We start from the raw sequence: 7,863 nt of genomic DNA, 5'->3' as shown, positions 1-7,863 counted from the left end.
CTAAGCATAAGCCAGCCTAGTGACTTGATTTCAAATAATAGAAAATAGCAAAGATGGTGGGATCTCACCTTAGTGAATGGTTATAAGAGATTGTAAGTTCCATATTGCTAGCAGAGTCTCTTTATTGACTGTCCCCCATGCTACCTTTAATAAAGCAAACTGCCATCTTGAAGAGGCAAGGAATTAAGGGCTGCCTCTGTCTAACAGTCATCCAGGAACTGAGGCCATTAGTCCAACAGCCCTTGAAGAATGAATTCTGCCAACAACCACATCAGCCTAGAAATGAATTCTTTCCCCGTTGTGCCTTTAGATAAGATTCCAGACCAGACCAATACCTTAATTATAGCCTTTTGGAAACTCTGAAATAGAAGACTCAAATCAGTCATGCCCAGACTCTGATCCACAGCAAGTATGAGATAATAAGTGTGCATTGCTTTAAGCCACTAAATTTATTATAATCCATTATATAGCAATAGATAATGAATACAGAATGGTCATGTTTGTGGAGTGTCATCTCTGTACTGGACCTTGGAAGAGAGCTGCCTGATGCACAGAACCTCCTTTTGCCTTAACAACCATTCTGCAAGGTATGGCTTTGGTTGGCATATAGGCATGACTCTACATTGCAAAGACATAGAAAAAGCAGAAGTTGAGAGAAATTAGCCCAGCCTGCCCACTACCACACAGAGCCAAGATTCCAAAACCTGAACTAGATCCTATGAAAATGGGAATAGGAAAAAAGGAAAGAGAGACCTCTGTGAGTCCTGGTTCCATGTGTCAGGAATAAGGGGATTGAGCTTTAGGTAACACAGGTGAAACTGGCCTCCAAAATACAAGAGAAGATGAAATAATGTTAACAGGGTCTAAGTTGTGATATACAGAAATAATACTCTAGGGGAGGTAGAAAATCAGTTTGAACTCTCTAGTGTTGCCTAAGAATCAGTTGGCTAATGAAGTTATAGAAAGAATTCCAAAAAGAGCCACAGAGATGGTGTCCAATTTTGTTTTCAAAATCTGTTGCAAGAAATTTCTTTTCCTACTCATTTTTTCCAGGAAGGCAATGTTTTACATTGCTGAGAGGTTCTTAGGCTAGCTAGAAATATAGGTAACAATAATGCAGCTGAAATGCTATACATTTGTAATGAAACTAACAGAATGCCAGACACTAGAAATGATACATATTAGACAACAACAACGAAATAAACCCCCATAAGAGAAAAATAAATTGCTTAACTAAATTATTTCCTCAAGAAAGTCAGCTGTAACGGAAAATTTGTGAGGATGCTGGGCTTTTGTAAGAGTTTTAAAAATTGCTACCACTAACCATATATTGTTACTTCTAATTTCTTTACAAAACAACAGACTTTTTCTTGATACAAATATATTGCTAGTACTATTCTCATTCACAACATGAATAGGGATACACAGAGTGAGGTGTTTTGTTTAGAGATAACTAGATAAGAAGTTGGAAGAAGGAGTGCAAACGAGAAAGGGATTAAGAAAATAACTGGGTACAAAATAAAACAACAAAATGAAATGTTTGCTGGTAAAAGAATCGGCTGAGTTAGATGTATTAGTAAACCCATCTCGGGAACAAATTGGAAAGCTAACTCCATAAATTACCTTCTGTAAATGGCTCGTCAATTCCTGGGCCTCAGATTTCTCATCTTAAAACTTAGATTATAATGTTTGCTTCTTCATTAAATGGCCTAAGGTAGATGGCCATTTCTTGTAGCGTGGTACACTCAGAATGATGTCTGTTCAATCTGAAACTTGAGTCTGTGTTACCTTCATAAAGGGGAATAATGGAAGTCATAAAGAAAAAAACATTTGGATCATCATCTTCCCATGATAGATTTCTTTGGTGAAGGTGGAAGAAAATGGAAAAGAACAGATCAAACAGAGGCAAAGCCTAGAAAACGTGGCCGAGCCCAGCGAGGTGTCTAGCAAACACATTTCCTCTTCCTCTCGAGGCAAACTATGTGACTCCCTTACAGGTGAGAGAGACCATGTGAGCAGTTCTTGCCAAGGGAGAGTGAGTGAAAGTGATTTGTTTACAGTTAAATAATAAAAGTTGTACCTAAGTGTGTCTTCCCCATGTGTCTCCTCTCTCCCATCTGCCAGCTGGGTTATAACTGGGAAACGCTGAGCTGTGTTTTGAAGAAGGGCTACCAGATAAGAGCAGCCTGAGTCCCTGAATGGTTGGCCTAGAGCATGGGCTGAGTCCCATATTGACTCCTTTGGACCGAATATGAATGAAAAAGAAAGCCTTAGTGTGTTGATCCATTCAGAATGTGGAATTGTAAAGGCAACTCCTATTATTTACAAATAGAGCATAAATGGGAGAAAAACAGGGGCACTGTGTAGCCAACAGCTGAATTTATGTTTGTTTGGGAAGTAAAAGTCTAGGTTCCGAGAACACATAAAAACTCATTGATAATTTTTTTTTTTTATGTCATAGAAATATTCCCCTTGGATTCCTGTCAGTGGTCAATCTCTCCTGTCCATTGAAAATCATTGTATTTACAGCATAATTCTGCATGTGTGGCCATTAGATACGAACGGGATACCAGCATACTGCCCAGACTGATTGCTGCAAAATGGATTCCCAAAGCAGGTGAGGAACCTCTCGACTGGAGATGAGTTTATTTGGAAGCTAGCAAAGTGCAAGAGTGTGTTTTTTGAGTTATTTGCTTAGGAGCTCAGAATTTAAACTTGCAACATTGGCTCAGCCACTCGTTTAAGGTAATAAAAGTTGCTTCCGTTGGAGATATAATATTCAGAATACCCATTGTGTATATTTTTCCAATTAATTGGACTTTAATTACTTTGCAGAAAATCTATAAAAGAGTCATCAAAGTTTTCAAGATGAGAACAAGCTGGTACATATTCCATTTACCTTCCTAGAGCTATCTCACTGTGAAACTTAAAAAAAAAACAATAGCCAATTTAATTTTCTTCTGTTGAGGTTTATAAAAGACCCAATAGAGGCTACTATCTCTAATTTTTAACAGAGATAGGTCTATTTAGAAATATAAATGCTGAGAAGGAAAACAGGCTCAGAAATACTGTTTTAAATCAAGGTGACCCTTTATATTAATTTCTTACAGTGCCTTTGAGTATATGTATGTGTACACAAATGTATATATATGTGAATATATATATGTGTGTGTGCAAATATTTTGCGTACACACACACACACATGACTACATCAGTATTCAGCCCAAGCGAAGTAAAAGATTCCAATAAGGATATAGTAACATCAAACTAATTTCTTGATTTTTCTATTTCCATATCAATTATTTTTTTGAGTACTTTCTTCCTTTTGAAGGGGGCAACTAAAATGATTATACAGGTAAAATATGTTGAATTAAATGCATTTAATCTCTCTCTATCTATATATATGTGTGTGTATCTATCTATCTATATATATAGATACACACACACATACATACATACATACATACCGTGGGGTGGAGGGTAGAGATACACCATTGAATTAGACATGATGGTTTGTCTTGAAGGAAATTATTTGCCGTCAGCTGGTAAGAAGGACTTGGGTACCAGTGATGAACAAAGGAAGGATGAGAGATTTGGAAGAGAGGGAAACAGTGCTGAATGTGCTGGGGCTGTATTCTGCCATTTTCTCTGTACAATATTGGTGTTAAAATGGGGAGGAGCCATTTTTAAATCCCATCCTAAACATGTCCAGTGTGGTCAATGACAAATATTATTTTTGGCATTTGCAGCAGCGGAGCAGACCAGATGGGGAGCTGGAAGCGAAATAAAAAGTGAAACCTGAAATTAAAAACACGTCAAAATCCATCAGTTTGGTATGGCTGAAATATATTCTAACCTAGTGGGAACTGATTGCCCTTGAGGGTGTCTCAAATCTCTTTCCAGCCCTGCACTTTGATGCTTTAAGATCCTGAGCTGGGAGATAATTGGCTGAATATTTTGCCTTTGATTTGGAATTTCTAACCCTCCACCCAGTCCTGTATGCTGTTGCTACAATGTTTATTTTCTGACCCGGGCCACTTGCACCTACTTCATGATACTGTTGGGTACTTTCCTGTAGCCTGAATTAGTTTAATGGTCCTGACAATGAATTTCCAAGTAATTGCAATGGCTTCACTCCATGATATGTCTCTCAGGGCACTCTTGGAAATTAAATGTTACTTCTCAACAGTTATTTGCTTACTTCATCCCCATTTTATTAAATAATCATAAAAACCCTTTTGAATTTAAACATGCGTGCTCTATTATCTGAAAGGTTTGGCAAGATAAAGAGGCTGGGTGAAACTAAGCTGACACTATGCTCTCTTTGCTCTCTCACTGGATGTTCCATTGGTATTGTGTTCATCTTGGTCTTAGGCTTTATGGAGCTTACTTACTGCTCTGTGCCCACTGGGGTCCTGCTTTCTTTACAACAACGGTAGCAGAAATGCCTGCTGTTTAGAAGTGGCTTGAGCCTTTCAACAACACTGAAAATACTTCAACCTAGTTTACAGCAAAGGAAGAAGTTGAATATTCTTTTGTATTGGAGGAGTTTTCCACAGGATTTCCAAGGATTTATTCTGATTGAAAAAAATAGGCAGTGTCCTAAGACACCTGCAGGTGATCTTGTAACAATGATTACACACCTTTTCTGAGTCCAGATGATGAGAAGGATTTGCCCCTCCTGTTGGAGTCCTTTCCTTCTAGAGGAGCTGTGGAGGTTGTCCACCTGTACAATTGGAGTGGAGGAAGTTGCCTTCATTTGAAGAATTTCACTCAATGAGACATTAAGTGACTTGTCCAAATTCAACAAAATAGACTTCTGCCAAATCCCCATTTCAAATATTTCAGAGCAGTATGGTGTCGGAGAGAGGTGTTCAGCTTTGGACAGAGACACTTGATCTGAGTTCTGGGACCATCCCTTTTCGTCTGAATGACTGTCCACATCATAACAGCATCTGAGCTTCAGGTCTTAGAGAAAGAACAGTCTATCTTTCAGGGGTTGTTGTTGGTCCTATAAAATGGCTTTAATCTACCCCAAAATATCATAGATACTAAGAAATAATAAATACTATAATTCTTAGTTCTCTCATGATTATTTCTAACAGGCTGGTTGGTTTAAGACAGGCACTTGTGATATGAGTCATGATAGAGCCCAGAAATTATTCTTAGAAAACTTAAAGTTTTATTCCTTGTATGTGAAATTTACCTGACCACTTGACATGGTAGGTTCTTGTTCATCAAAAGCACACTATACAGATCTGATGATTTCATGAAGGAAGGCTACGTGTATTAGCTAATGGAAAAAGAGAATTTCCATTTTCATCCCCATACCCCCCTGTATGGCTCTATTGTGTGATCTTAGGCAAACAAGTACATTTTCCCATCTCTTTGGGGAGGAAGAGCAGAGGGCTCTATCTGCAATATCAAGGCTATATCTGTGTAAATTATTTCCAAGAGACGAGTGAGATTGACTGCAATAATGTCCCTCAAGTACTTGGCATTCCTTGGAAGAAAACATGATGTAATTGGACTTTAATAACTTGGATGAAAATGTATCCTAGGGCCATAAAATGTTTCTCGACAACATTAGATCTAGGCGAGTTATTATGATTACCTCCTAAGAAGTGTTCGGATTAACGGATATGTGATTATAAAGTCCATTACAAAGGCAGAATCAGAAGAAGGGAGAGGTACAGAAAAGGACCCTGATATTTCAATGCTTCACATTCCTGGACATTTTAGGCAGAGAAGTTATTTTATCACTTGTATTGCCAGGCTCAGTAGGGGAATAGCTGAACGAGGAGGCCTGTCTCGAATACCATTTCCACCTTCCTACTTCCTTTGTATCACAGGCTGCTTAAAGGAACTTCCTTCAATCACAGTGTGTAAGAGCAATGCCAGGAGAGTGAAAACACTTGGGTCTACCATTTCTGCCTCCAGCAAGTATGTGATTCATACAAACATCCATTCAGCAAGGTCTGACTGAGTACCTTCTGTGCGAGGTGTTACGCATACACAAACATAAATACAACATGATTCTTGACCTCAGTTAAAAATGCTCTAGTGGAGAAGACCAGATGTTGTGTGCAAATACACCTCTTTACAGATTCCTAAAGCACTATGGCTGATTTCCCACTGCTGATTATTCCTAGTCAGTTATGCTAATCTCACCCCCACCACCTCATTATTATTGATGGATTCAGGGATGAATGTGGGTCTAAGCCACTTTGGGGTATTGAAACACTAGAAGTGACTTTCTAGAGATTTTTGGTAGGAAAAAAAATTCCCCAGCATTTGGTTTGTCTTAAAAGACCATTCCATACCCATAAGTGAAACTAGCTTAAAGACGTTAAAGCTGTTGATAGCAGAAAAAAGAGAGAGAGAGAGAGAGAGAGAGAGAAACTGCTTTGGATAACATAATTAAGCAACTAGTTGAATCTTCCTCTGCATTTGGACTTCATCTTATATGAGCTAATAAATAACTTTATTGCTTAACCCAGTCTAAACTAAATGTGTGCTTACTTGCAGCCAAAAGCATGTTAGCTGAACACTGGTTTAATTTTTTAAAAAAAAATTTTTCACATTTATTTATTCTTGAGAGACGGAGAGAGACAGAGCATAAGCAGGGGAGGGGCAGAGAGAGAGAGAGAGAGACAGAATCCAAAGCAGACTCCAGGCTCTTAGCTGTCAGAACAGAGCCTGACACAGGGCTCAAACTCATGGACTGTGAGATCATGACCTGAGCTGAAGTCAGAGGCCTAACCAACTGAGCCACCCAGGCACCCTTGAATTCTGGTTTAATTTAATGATTTCCATGTCTCCTGACAGTTCCCTCAGATTCATATTTAAGATACAGACTCTCCAGTGATGCATATGGAGAATCAGAAACTCCCATCCACTTGTACCAAAATGGGGCCCATGGATTGGGGTTTTTTAAAAAGTACCCTACGTGATTCTTATACCCAGGAAAATTTCAGATGATTGTTCTTATTGCTATACTAGAGGCCAGAATCAAGTACAGGCGAAGCAATCAACTCAGACTGGAGGAGTTAGAAATGCTTTCTCAAAGGGACATGGGGTCTGTGCCCTGAAGAATGAATGGGGGCTTGCCAGGTTGAGAAGAGAAGGAAAGATGGTCCCAACAAAGGGAAGCTCAAAAAATCCTTCTCTTTATGGTCTTGGTTGCCTCATCTATAAAATAAAGAAAAGCATGCCCCCTGCTTCTCTACTGCTCTCTGTTTTGATAAGTTTAGAAACTGGGTAATTTCAATGTCATTTGCCTCTTGATCCACCTCAAAAATGTTCAGTGTAGTAACTTGTGGAGTTTTCTTCATAAGAACTTCTCTTTACTGGAAAAATAGAAGTACTTGGTAAGCTGGATTATAATATAACTACCATACAGATAGAAACTTTCTTTCTTGTCCACTTTTGTATCCATATGGCCTTTCAGAGGACCCGGCCCGTGTGGACCCAAATGCGGTTATTGCATAACTGAATTGAATTGATGGCATTCAAGTATTCAATTTCTTTTTTTTTTTTTTTTTTTTTAATTTTTTTTTTTTCAACGTTTTTTATTTATTTTTGGGACAGAGAGAGACAGAGCATGAACGGGGGAGGGTCAGAGAGAGAGGGAGACACAGAATCGGAAACAGGCTCCAGGCTCCGAGCCATCAGCCCAGAGCCTGACGCGGGGCTCGAACTCACGGACCGCGAGATCGTGACCTGGCTGAAGTCGGACGCTTAACCGACTGCGCCACCCAGGCGCCCTCAAGTATTCAATTTCATATAGAACTTTTAAAGATTAATTTCATACATAAAGTGAACAATTATAGTGATGATACAATAACATAAATATTTGGAATT

The 7,863-nt window shown here is 38.9% G+C and overlaps 1 long non-coding RNA gene across 2 annotated transcripts; it reads left to right on the top strand.

The window, feature by feature from the left end:
* Nucleotides 1-2,275: 2,275 nt before the first annotated feature.
* Nucleotides 2,276-4,192, top strand: LOC132670458 (uncharacterized). Of its 2 annotated transcripts, none has more exons than XR_009606699.3 (2): nucleotides 2,276-2,617; nucleotides 3,750-4,192. It is a non-coding gene; the product is annotated as an uncharacterized LOC132670458 (long non-coding RNA). The 2 variants fall into 2 exon arrangements; XR_009606700.1 differs by lacking the exon at nucleotides 2,276-2,617 and adding an exon at nucleotides 2,832-2,882.
* The last annotated feature ends 3,671 nt before the right edge of the window (nucleotides 4,193-7,863 follow it).

Source organism: Panthera onca, chromosome B3, assembly GCF_046562875.1.
Source record: "Panthera onca isolate mPanOnc1 chromosome B3, mPanOnc1 haplotype 2, whole genome shotgun sequence".
Classification (NCBI taxonomy): Eukaryota; Metazoa; Chordata; class Mammalia; order Carnivora; family Felidae; genus Panthera; species Panthera onca.
Note: the sequence above shows the minus strand (reverse complement) of the source record. Positions and strands in the feature narration are given on the sequence as shown.